Here is a 10,668-nt window from a genome sequence, read left to right on the forward strand (position 1 = left end):
AAGGCACACAATCTCTGCCAGTCCTTTTACAAGGTTTATGCATTTGTACTATCCTGTTACTGGTTAACGTGAAGTCCCTAAACAGGCATCAAAGTAGGGATTGGAGACCAAACCTCTTGCATCCCAGGGAGGTTTGTGTACTGTTTTCTCTTTTGTAAGGCTTTTTTATTGGCAGTAACTCAAGTATCCTGCCTATTAGCTCAAGCTATGGAAGCAGATCTGGCTTTCCCATTCAGATCCAGAGCATATGGGAGGCAGCTGTGCTCATTGAGGAACCTGCACAGCTTGGATACAGCAAGTGCCTGGGGATGGGCAGGTGGCTTGCCAAAAGCACAGAGGATTCCTGAGATGGTCATGTCTGGATGCCGCATGCTGGATGTTTGTCATTCACACTGCCACATGGGAGGGGAGCAGGCCTGAGGAGGCTGATGGCCCTGCAAGGAAGGATATGGTTTGGAATGAGGAGCAATGTGGAACAGAAGGCCAGTGAGATTGGCAGCACAGGGTTTGGAGTCCTGATTTTGGGGAATGGATGAGGTGTGGTAAAAGAGGGTAACTCTTAGCTCTGCGAACATTTTAAGATGCTGCAAACAAGAGGGAAGCTTGTCCACCACAATATTAATATCTAATTTAGGGCTGATGTCATTTCTAGTTGGACACTAAATTTAGTCTTTACAAAAGTGAGAATGAAAGATAAGGGTGTAGTAAAGGCCCGTGCCTGTTATATACTCCAACATCTTGAAAAATTAATTATCTACTCTTTAAAATGGGAGGAACATTTTTAAGAAGTGTCTCCTGCTCCTCCTTGAAAAATGACATCTGTTTCCAGAGCTTGAAAAACTCACATGCCTCAGTCCTTGGTGCTGGTACCGATGATATGATGAAACGAGGGAAGCAGAAGTCCAACATGCCATGGGAGCTGCTTTCTGGGGACAGTCTCCATGTAAAGTCCTGCAGCAGCTTGAACCTGTCCTCACAATCTAGCCTACAGATATGTCCCTGTCCCTCCTACAAAGGCACCAGACTAGAAAGAATAACCAGCAAGATGCCTTTTCCTCTAAGCAGCTAGACAAGAGGGTATGTAAAAAAACTGCAAGCAATTTACAAGCCAGCTGTAGTCCTGAAAGGCAGACATCCCAAAAAGCCTTCGGGAAGCAGCCCAACAACAATCCCTGCCTCCTCCCCGTGCGACTGTCCCCTTGTCACAGTCTTCTGGAGACCCTTGGCCTTGCAGTGATGCCGGCTCCTCTCCCCTGCTTGAGCTATCTGACTCTGCTTGTGAACTTTTAAACTCATTTCTAGGAGATTTTCAGCAGACAGTCTGAGGGTTGGCGTGACATGGCTGTATGAAGCAGAAAACCTGACACATACCCGCCTGCACTAACACTTCTCTCTTTCACATTTCCAGTGGTAGCCATGAGGCTCACAGACTGAAAGACAGAGAGAAGTGATGCTCAGCCAGTATTTGAGAGTAGCTACCTGGGTAGAGCATGCCTAGGGCTTCAGGGTACCCAGACCCAAGGCAATCCAGGGTCCTGGGCTGCCTCCGCCCCATATGGCATCGGGAGCAAGTGTGAGTTTCGCACACTTGTGCATCTGGCCCCAGCCACCAGTGCTGGGATCGCCTCTTGTGTGTGCCAAGAGCCTCTGGCAAGACATCAAGGGAGGAGGGCAAACATGGGAGGAGGCTGACCTCAGGATTTGAATGTCACTTGCTTTTGTAGTTGAAGAGGCAGCCGGAAAAAGTGAAGTTTTCAAGGCTGGCTCACTAAAGCAAAGGAGGCTGGAGGGTTACTTACAGCTCTGGGGGAAGGCTGTGCTTGGGGAAGATAGAGCAAGGGGGAAATGTCAGCCAAACTGTTTGAGATGCTGACTGGAAAGGTAGCCTTCCCACAGTCCCTGGTGGCAGTGTGGGTGTTTATTCAGAGGAAACTTTTCTTAGCCCAAATACATTTGGGTTTTTTTATCTCCCAGATGGTGTTTTCGCTATCATTTCATGAGAGCAATTAAGAATTACAAAGACAAATATGACCTGCCCATTATTCTGGAGCTGACCAGAAATCTTCTGAACTTGAATATTTGCTGAACAGTCTTCAAAATAGCATTATTGTCTTTGGCATAAGTCTTCCTGCTGGGGAAATGCTTATATTGGATTTTTGCATAATCTGTCTTGATCCTGCAATTGGATTCAGGCTCATACATCCTCTCTCCTCCCCACAGTAGAGCCAGTTAATGCCTCGCAGATGCAGGGGAGGAACCTGCATCAGTATGAATGGTGTGGCAAAGACTGGGCGTATTGCTTACAGTTCTTCATACAAAAGCATATTTAATTTTTAAAAAATCCAGACAAACCCTTTAAGCCTGCATTGATATCAATTGGTAGAAGTAGGCTCATATTCACTATGGCAGCATATTGACTATGCTGAAATTACTATTTTGTTTTCTTTCACTCATAACCAATAGTTGCTCATGGAAAGAACAGATACAATACTTCTTTCTGTTATCATTTCTTGATGTGTCTCAAGGCTCTGGACATTCCCGTTATTTATTTTTCCAATAAAAGAGGCATCACATTTTGTTTTCGCTTTCCTGTTAAGAGCTTGGGTCATTGGGGAGCATCAAAAGTTACAATCTAAGCAGTAGAGATGATTTTGCTTAAAACGTCAAAGCCTCCTATTTTTGGTTGTGGCTAATGTACAGGAGCACAGTGATGATGTGCTATGGCAAACCAACCTGTTATACTTCTATAACATACTGTAGAAACAAGGAACCTTGGCAGCGTGGTGCTAATAACGCCAAGTTCACAGGTTCAATCCCTGCTCACTGCAGGGGGGGTTGGGCTAGATGATCTCTCAAGGTCCCTTCCAACCCAAAGCATTCTATGATTCAATGATCACTGAAAAATAATGTAACACCTCTTGAATTTTGAGTTGTAAGCTATGTAAGGTATTGATTAATTGTTCCCATTGAGTGGCAAGGTACAACTAGCAGGAACGTGGCAGTGAGATGTAGGCCTGCTGCCAATGTGCAGGGAAGCAGAAGAGCACAGTTGGAGAACTGCAGGAGCAGAGACAAACATGCATCAAGTGATGTAAGATTGCTGTTACTGGGAACAAACTGTTTATTATGACAGACTTGGCATTAGAAGAAAATCAGAGAGGCTCCACAATCTGTTGCAAAAACCAGAAGAAGATTGACACAAGTTGAAAAAAGTGGGTGCTTTTATTGAACATTAACTTGTGACCTGTTTGCGGCAACACAGGAAAGTAAAACAGCTCCTCCAGAGCAGCAGGGGAAGCAGGATGGCCGGCAAAGGGTGAGAGCTTCTGGAGGCTGCGGATCCTGCTCTGCACCGACGGGTGGCAAATGGAAGGGGAAAGGTGGGATCTTGCTTCTTTATTCTCCACCTTTTGTCCTGTAGCCAGGAAATACACTGTACTGGCTACGGAGCTTATGGTTTATGTATTGAATTTTTATGCTCTCTGTCCTTAAGCCAACTGCATTTTAACCCGATATGCTTTTCCAGAACTAGAGCCTGCTGTGACCATGAGCTTCTCCTCCAGGCAGAAATGTTCTGAGCAACTCATGTATTGTATGTACATATGTACAAACCCCCATCACTTAAAAAACTCACACCCACCTCCCTAAAACCCCACACAAAACAAAACAAAAAAACCAACAAAAACCCAAAATGAAGTGAGTTCCCTCTGTACGTAGTGGAGACAAAACTAGCTTTATAACAAATAAAGTCCATCAATAAATACTAAACAGCAGCAGATAAAGGCTTTATGGACACGGTGGCATCTCTGTGATGCAGTCCTTTTTAAATAATACGTTCATACATACAGATGAACATTTGAAGTAGGAATATCTTCACTTTAAAGATAAGTTCATATCTTTAAAGTAAGTTAGCAATGAACCAAAGATGCTGTGAAGCTAGCGCTTTTCCTTTCTGCAGGAGGAGAGGGGGGTAAGAGTTTTTAAAATTTGCTAAAAACAAGAAATATGAAAGTATGTGAACAACTAATTATGATATGTGAAGTGTAAAGTTCAGTGTAGCTCAGTTTTTCCCCTCATTACCTATTTTCTTAAGTAACAGAAACCATCTAACTGGCTCCTACTCTAGATACAGGACACAGACCAAAGTTTCGAAGGTTATGTTTGAATTTTAAATGAGCTAGTCTGAAACATTAATGAATCTTCAGCTCAGAAGAGCTTAAAATAGACTGTTCAATGAGCCGTGCTGAGGTTAGCCTGTTTTAATGTTCCAGCGAAAAATCTACGCTTCTGATTCTGCTGTAAACTCAAAATGTAACCAAACCATGGGAACAGAGTGTCCCTAAAGGGAAAAGATACTCTGTTTTTTAAGCAGAGGAAATTAAATAGAGGGTGTAGTAGTGCTGATGCTTGGAGAATTAACATTTCTTACCCCCCTTCAGAAGGTGGTGCTCTGGGCTGGAGGAGCAGCTGGACATTTGTGTACTCTGTGTGTGTGTGTGTGCACACGCATGTGCGTGCATACATGTACGCTCCCACTGGCAGGACATGCTCAGGCTCTGTCTCCTTCCTCTCTGGACCTGAACAGGGAACAGCAGCAGCCGCGCTCCCATTGCTGGGACGGGTGGTGCTGAAGACCAAACAGTTACTTCCCCTTGGCCTTGCGCTTCCCTGGGTCAGCTGGAACACAGTGTGCAGGGAAGCGCCGGTGTTTCCGCCCCGCTGAAGTTTCTCTGCCACCTGCTTGTCAGCTCATGGCTCTCTCCCGGCAGCGCTGCCAAGGGAGTGGGGGCGGCACAAAACACCCCCCTCAAGGCTCATTTCCCCTTCCCATCCTGTTCTTCTCACTCAGGGCCAGGGGGACCTGTCACACCTGAGCATCCCTGGGACTGCTCACTGAGGATGCTGTTCTTTGCTGCTCTCCAACAACTTCTTCTGTCAGCAGCATCTCTTCCAGCAGGAACTGGATGCCCAGACCCAGAGAAAGGCTTCCCTTTCTCCACAGAGGCAAAAGCTTCAAGAACAATGATGCATCCTGGAGTTGAGGAAACTGTCTGGCTCTGTCTCTCACCCTTCAGAATGTCTATTCCTATATAAGTTCCTATCTATTTATCGATCCATATCTCTCTCTTTCTCATTACTTTAAAGTGCTTACAGTGGGAAAGACAGATACTCATCCAAGGCCCTCCCACAGGTCTTCCCATGGCACAGGGTGTCCTCGCCAAGACGCTGAGGACTAGGGCAGGTCAGCAGCAGTGAAAGTGTCACCTCCTGCCTTATGAATGGTTGAGTGACACCAAGGCAACAGCCTGGTCCCTGTCAGTCCTGCAAGGCAGGTGTGACAGTATAAGGAAATTTTATTCTCATCAGTGAAGATGCGAAAAGGTCTCCCCCTTGTGTACCTGCCGCTGCAAGCCTCGGGACTTCGTGCTTTCGAGCGCGCTGCAGCCCACCATGCAAAGGGCTCCTCTCTGGGTCAAGCCTGCTGCAAGACAGGGCTGCGAGAGCCCTTTCTGCCCCCCTTGGCTTTCCAGTGCAGCCCCTCGGTATAGGGGTGCTGCCACAGAAATGCTCTTTGGGGTGTGCAGTGCCTGGCCCTGTGAGGGGCTGCCGGACAGCGAGCCGGGATGCCCGGGCGGTTGCACTGGTGTGACTGCACCATCTAGTGCTGTCTTCTGCAAACTCACCACTTGCCTTTCAGCCCAAGGACTGGTTTCTCACGAGTCGACATGGATTGCACCCCCAATGCGCATAGAACCATACTTGCTGTTTCATAAACACCCCAAAAGCTGGAGACATTGATGCAGCAAAGGCAGCGGCTTCTTCTAGCCACTGTCTTCCCTGGTAGGGGAGCTTCCATCCAGCCTGGAGAGCCGTTAAAGAGGAAGAAGCACGACACGGCGCTGACTTGCATCTGTGATGGATGTGCACAAAATGCACGTGTGAAATACTAAGCTGCTTCAGTGGGCTCTGGGGGGAACATGCAGATTCAGTCCTAGATTGCCAGCTGTACTCAGTGCCAGTCTGAATCAAGTCAGGCAACGATAAGGCAGCAGCAGAAACAAGGCCCAGGCTGACAGCGGCTGCTCACCGGGCTCCTGCTCCGTGCTGCCCTAAGGCACGGCCTGGGAAGGCCCGACGTGTGTGGGGAGCAGCATCGCGCAGCTGCAGGAAGAGCTGCATGTACCGAGGCCAGAAAGAGATGAGGTCTGCTGTCCCCGCAGCCTTGCAAAAGTAGCTGTTTGGTAGTTTGGTAGCTTCTCATGGGCCTGAAAGTCTTCAGAACTAACTGCAACAAGCCACAGGAAAGGTGTAGGCCAGACTTCCAAGCTGGAAGGCAGGAATATGCCAGCTTATGCCAAAAAGCTTTCGGAAGCAGATCCACCAGCAGCCAGGCCACTGAGGCTGTCCCGCTTCTTGGGGTGATAGAGGGGACACCTGCAGCATGGCGCAGGAGGAAGGATGAGCACCCTCATCCTCGGCCAGGCAACTCTCTTGCTCATAAACACGTGGATTAGTGCCTTTGTGAGTTAATGAGTGTGTGAATTGTTGAAGCAACAATTTAGAGAATTAACAGTCTAGACTACTCAAGTATTGAGCCCTTGTTTGATTTTTACCTAATGAGCTCATGAAATAATCATAGAATCATAGAATATCGCAAGTTGGAAGGGATCCATAAGGATCCAAAAAAGCTTGATTCACAGTGTGTGTTCCCCATGAATTTAAGAGACCCAAACAAGCTGTGATATTTTATTAGTGTCAGAAGTTGGATCTCTCTCTGACATGTTGTGTTGCAGGCACAAGCTGCTTCACCATGCCAGCTGCAATTGGTTATGTGTGAGTCTAGAAAGTATATGTGTGTGTGTGTCACGATGACAAATGAAAATCTAAATAGCGAGTGGCGACAAAATCCACCTCCCCCTGTAATAACTACTAGATGCCAGCCTTATGGCCTGCCGTGGCAGCCAGTGTGCAGACTGCCTTACTGGATATCCCTGGTTCAGCTGAACTGGAAGAAACAGCTCCTGTATTCCCAGGTGCCAGACAACCCCCTCCCACAGAGCCAAATCGCTGGGCAGTTATGCATGTGCAGGGACATTTCTGTCCCATAGGAAAGGGAGCAGAAGGAGCATTGAAATCATTAGCTTTAGCCAGGGTTCAGTGGTAATACCTTCCAAGAGGTCTCCCAGCATATGTTAGCAGATATACTAGTGTATACCACAAATTAAAAAAAAAAAACAGAGGAGAACCTCAGCTAAAGTAAATGTCATAGAAAAGAGCCAGCCTGTCTCTGTGCGAAAAAGAGAAAGCGAAATGGGGAAACAGAGGAGCACCCGCAGTCACTACTGCGCGTAAGTGGTTGTGGAAAACATGTTTAGCTAAAGAGCTCTCTCAGAGTCAGTTAAAGGGGCTGACAACACCTGTTGCACAGCAGTTGGCTCCGTTTGCCTCATCGACTCTTCATGCTAGTCCTCTGGGATCCGTACCCAGGGATGGCGGCAACATGGTACAATTTAAGAAAGTGATGACTAAGGCAGAGGATTTTAGGGATGTGAGCTCTGAGATGTCTACATCTATCAGCACTGACCCTAGACCACGAATATGCAGGAAAACAAGGTCCGGGCTTGACCCTGTGGCAGTCAGAGCGGCCACTACTTGCTCTGCTGCGGATTCAAGTACCGAGGTGATGGTGGCAGTTATGACCACTGCTTTATGACATTCCACATCGACACAGGAGCCCAAATGTAGATGGTAGATAAGGGCATTTACCAAGGATGGCCTCCACTAGGCATCTGCGTGGAGGCACTCCATGAACAGGCAATCAGGGAATCATTGGCAAGTCTCTTCCCCCTACAAGTCTCCTGTATGGCTTGAAAGAAGTCTAGTGGCAAGTGGCAACTAACAGCAGATTATGGAGGCCTAACCATTGCTGCCAAACCTCTCACTGCAGCTGTTCCCAGTGTAGCTGATATAGTCAATCCTCATAATGATGGATGGCAACTGTCGATGTGAAAGATGTGTTTTTTATGATCCCAGCACCGGTGGCAGATAGGAGGAGGTTTGCTTTCATCTGGCAGGGACTCCAGTGTACATCTACTCGCCTATTACAAGGCTGAAACGATAGTCCCACCGTATGTGTAGCTCATGCTACATTGACTAAAGAGCTGGAAATGTTAAAATTTCCACAAGAGGTCACTGTGGGGCAGCACATCGGTGGTGTCTTCAGCGGTGGCCACTTCACGGAACCTGTAAACAGGCTAGGGACACTTGCTACAACACACCCACAGTCAGCTAGGGTAGAGATAGCACAAGAACAGAAACAAGGGCCTAGTCACGAATTCATCTTTTGCGGAGTCAGATGCACAGGTGGGAGAAAAACAGCCCCCAATGAGGTGCTACAAGAGAGCCAATCATTACCCCTGCCCCAGAATAAGAAAGGAGTTATGTGCCATGCTAGGGACTTTAGAATCTCAGAGGCCACATATTCCAGGTTTTAGTATAACACCCTGACCACTCCATAACTTACTAAAGAAAAATGCAATCTGGGAATGGACCCCACAACATAACAAGGCCCCCAGAGCTGCTAAAGGAAACCATAAACGTGTATCAGTCACTGGGACTCATATCCACCCTACATGGCCCCTCTCACTACACGTCCAGGTGGGAGAGAAGGGATATTGGTGGGGACCAGAGCAATAGGGGCTGCCTGGATCCATGCAACACCCCATCATTTGGGGCTCCGAATCACAGCAGAATTTTGTGTAAGAATGCAGGCATGTATAACAGTAAGACTACTATTAAACAACAATGAAAAGAAAAAACAATTTTGAACAGGAAAACAGAGATTTTTGTCTTTGCAGGAAGAGCATGAAACTGGGCAATGGGGTCATCATGAGGGCAAATACACTTCCTCTCTAGTAAAGCTTTTTGAAAATCCAAAAGAGCATGAGTGTTTCTTTCCCTGGTAAGCATGGCTTGCCTCACTCCCAAAGCTTTTTGCACTTCAGTGAAATCTGAATCGGAAAAGATGATAGGTGTAGTCTCCCCCTAGACTATTTACTGCACTTGCTTAACAGAGACCTTTGTTATCTCCATCTCTGAGAACTGCTTGGGAAAATAAGATGGTCTTGAGAGAGTAAGTTGTCATTAATAAAGCTTTTTTAATTGTCTTCTTTCTGTCAGATTCACTAAGCATTCATGTGCCATTTGGAGAGATGCCAGTCTTAGAGAACAACTGCCAAGGCTGTGGCAGAGCCAGGAGCTTTATCCACGAGAATTAATTCAGGGATGCTAACAGTTGCTCTTTTGAAGACTTCACCTTTTTGTCACGGTCATTAAAAAGCAATGCCTTTAATGCTCAGTACAGCTACACGTGTGCTCCATGCAAAGGTCTGCACAACTGCCCCAAGGTCCTGGCAGATATCTGAACCCACTCCCCTCACGGGGGGCAGCAAGGACTCCCCCGCCTCCTTCTCCCCTTTCCTATGAGGAGACAGGGGCAGAAACAGGGGCGTCTCCTGCACATGCTCTCAGGTGAAAGGGAAAACTGAAGCTGAAATTACGGAAGAAAAGACAGAGAAAGAAGGGGAGAAGAACACACTCTGTTTAGTGCTGCAATGCTTGAAATACTCTGGTGTCATTCCAGCTGAACAGGCAGCATCCCGTGCCCACACTCTCCACCAGTTGTTACACCGACTTCTTGCAGCCTCCCCCTTCCTTCGGCAGCTCCTTTCCAGCCCCACTCCAGTGAGAGGCTCCGTCTCTGTTTCTCTCCCAGTCCTAACCCTAATCCTAAAACTACACCCTGGTTGCGAGTTGAGCCTTGTCCAAAACCCCCAGCCCTGGCGCAAGGTGAAAAACTCTTTGGGAGGGCAGACTGTGGCCCCTCAGTCACATTTAGATGACTTGTTCCGGGTTGTGGCTTTTCTGCATCAAAACCGCAGTCTAAGAGAGTGCTGGGGTTGCGGCCTTCTTGACAGGTCCCGGGTGGCTGGCTGCAGTGTGAGCCTGTGCCACAAACACCCCTGTCAGCTGGAGAGGCAGTGTCCTTCCTGGACCTAACTGTCCCTTCAGCAGGAGTTTGACTTGCTCAGGTTACTCCCTGGAACCTCTCTTGTGTTTCTGAATGGCCGGAGCAACTCGTTTGTGTATTCTTAATACATTTCTTACTGCAGGATGATACCAAGAAATGCACCCTCTTGGTCCTATCAGGCATTGAAGAAGGATTTTGCCACTCACCTGGTAGGTTTTAAAGACAAACTGAGGAACCGCCCTCTTCTATAGTGCTTGCAAGCTGGCACTTCTGCAAAACCACCTGCTTCAGTCAGAGCAGTTTAATGCTACCCAGGAGACAGTGTAAAGCCTGGAGTATTACTATTTTGCAAATGACCTCTCTCCCTCATGCTCAGTGGCAGAGACATCAGTGCTAAGGGCCAGCGGTATTGTGTCTCTACTTCTTGGTCCTCAGAGCCATGTTTAATCGTGTTTTCCATAGGAAATGAATGTGCTCATTTCTCATGCAAGAGCCACTATTGAGGTGTGGCACTGCATGGGAGTACCGCTACCGGCAGCCACATGCTGGGGCAAATAAATCCTCTTGGCAGCAGCAGCTGCACTTGTTTCCCCTCACCATGCAAAACCTCGGCTCCTGTAAGCTCTCTGGAGGAGACC

This window comes from Pelecanus crispus, chromosome 3, assembly GCF_030463565.1.
Source record: "Pelecanus crispus isolate bPelCri1 chromosome 3, bPelCri1.pri, whole genome shotgun sequence".
NCBI classification, from domain to species: domain Eukaryota; kingdom Metazoa; phylum Chordata; class Aves; order Pelecaniformes; family Pelecanidae; genus Pelecanus; species Pelecanus crispus.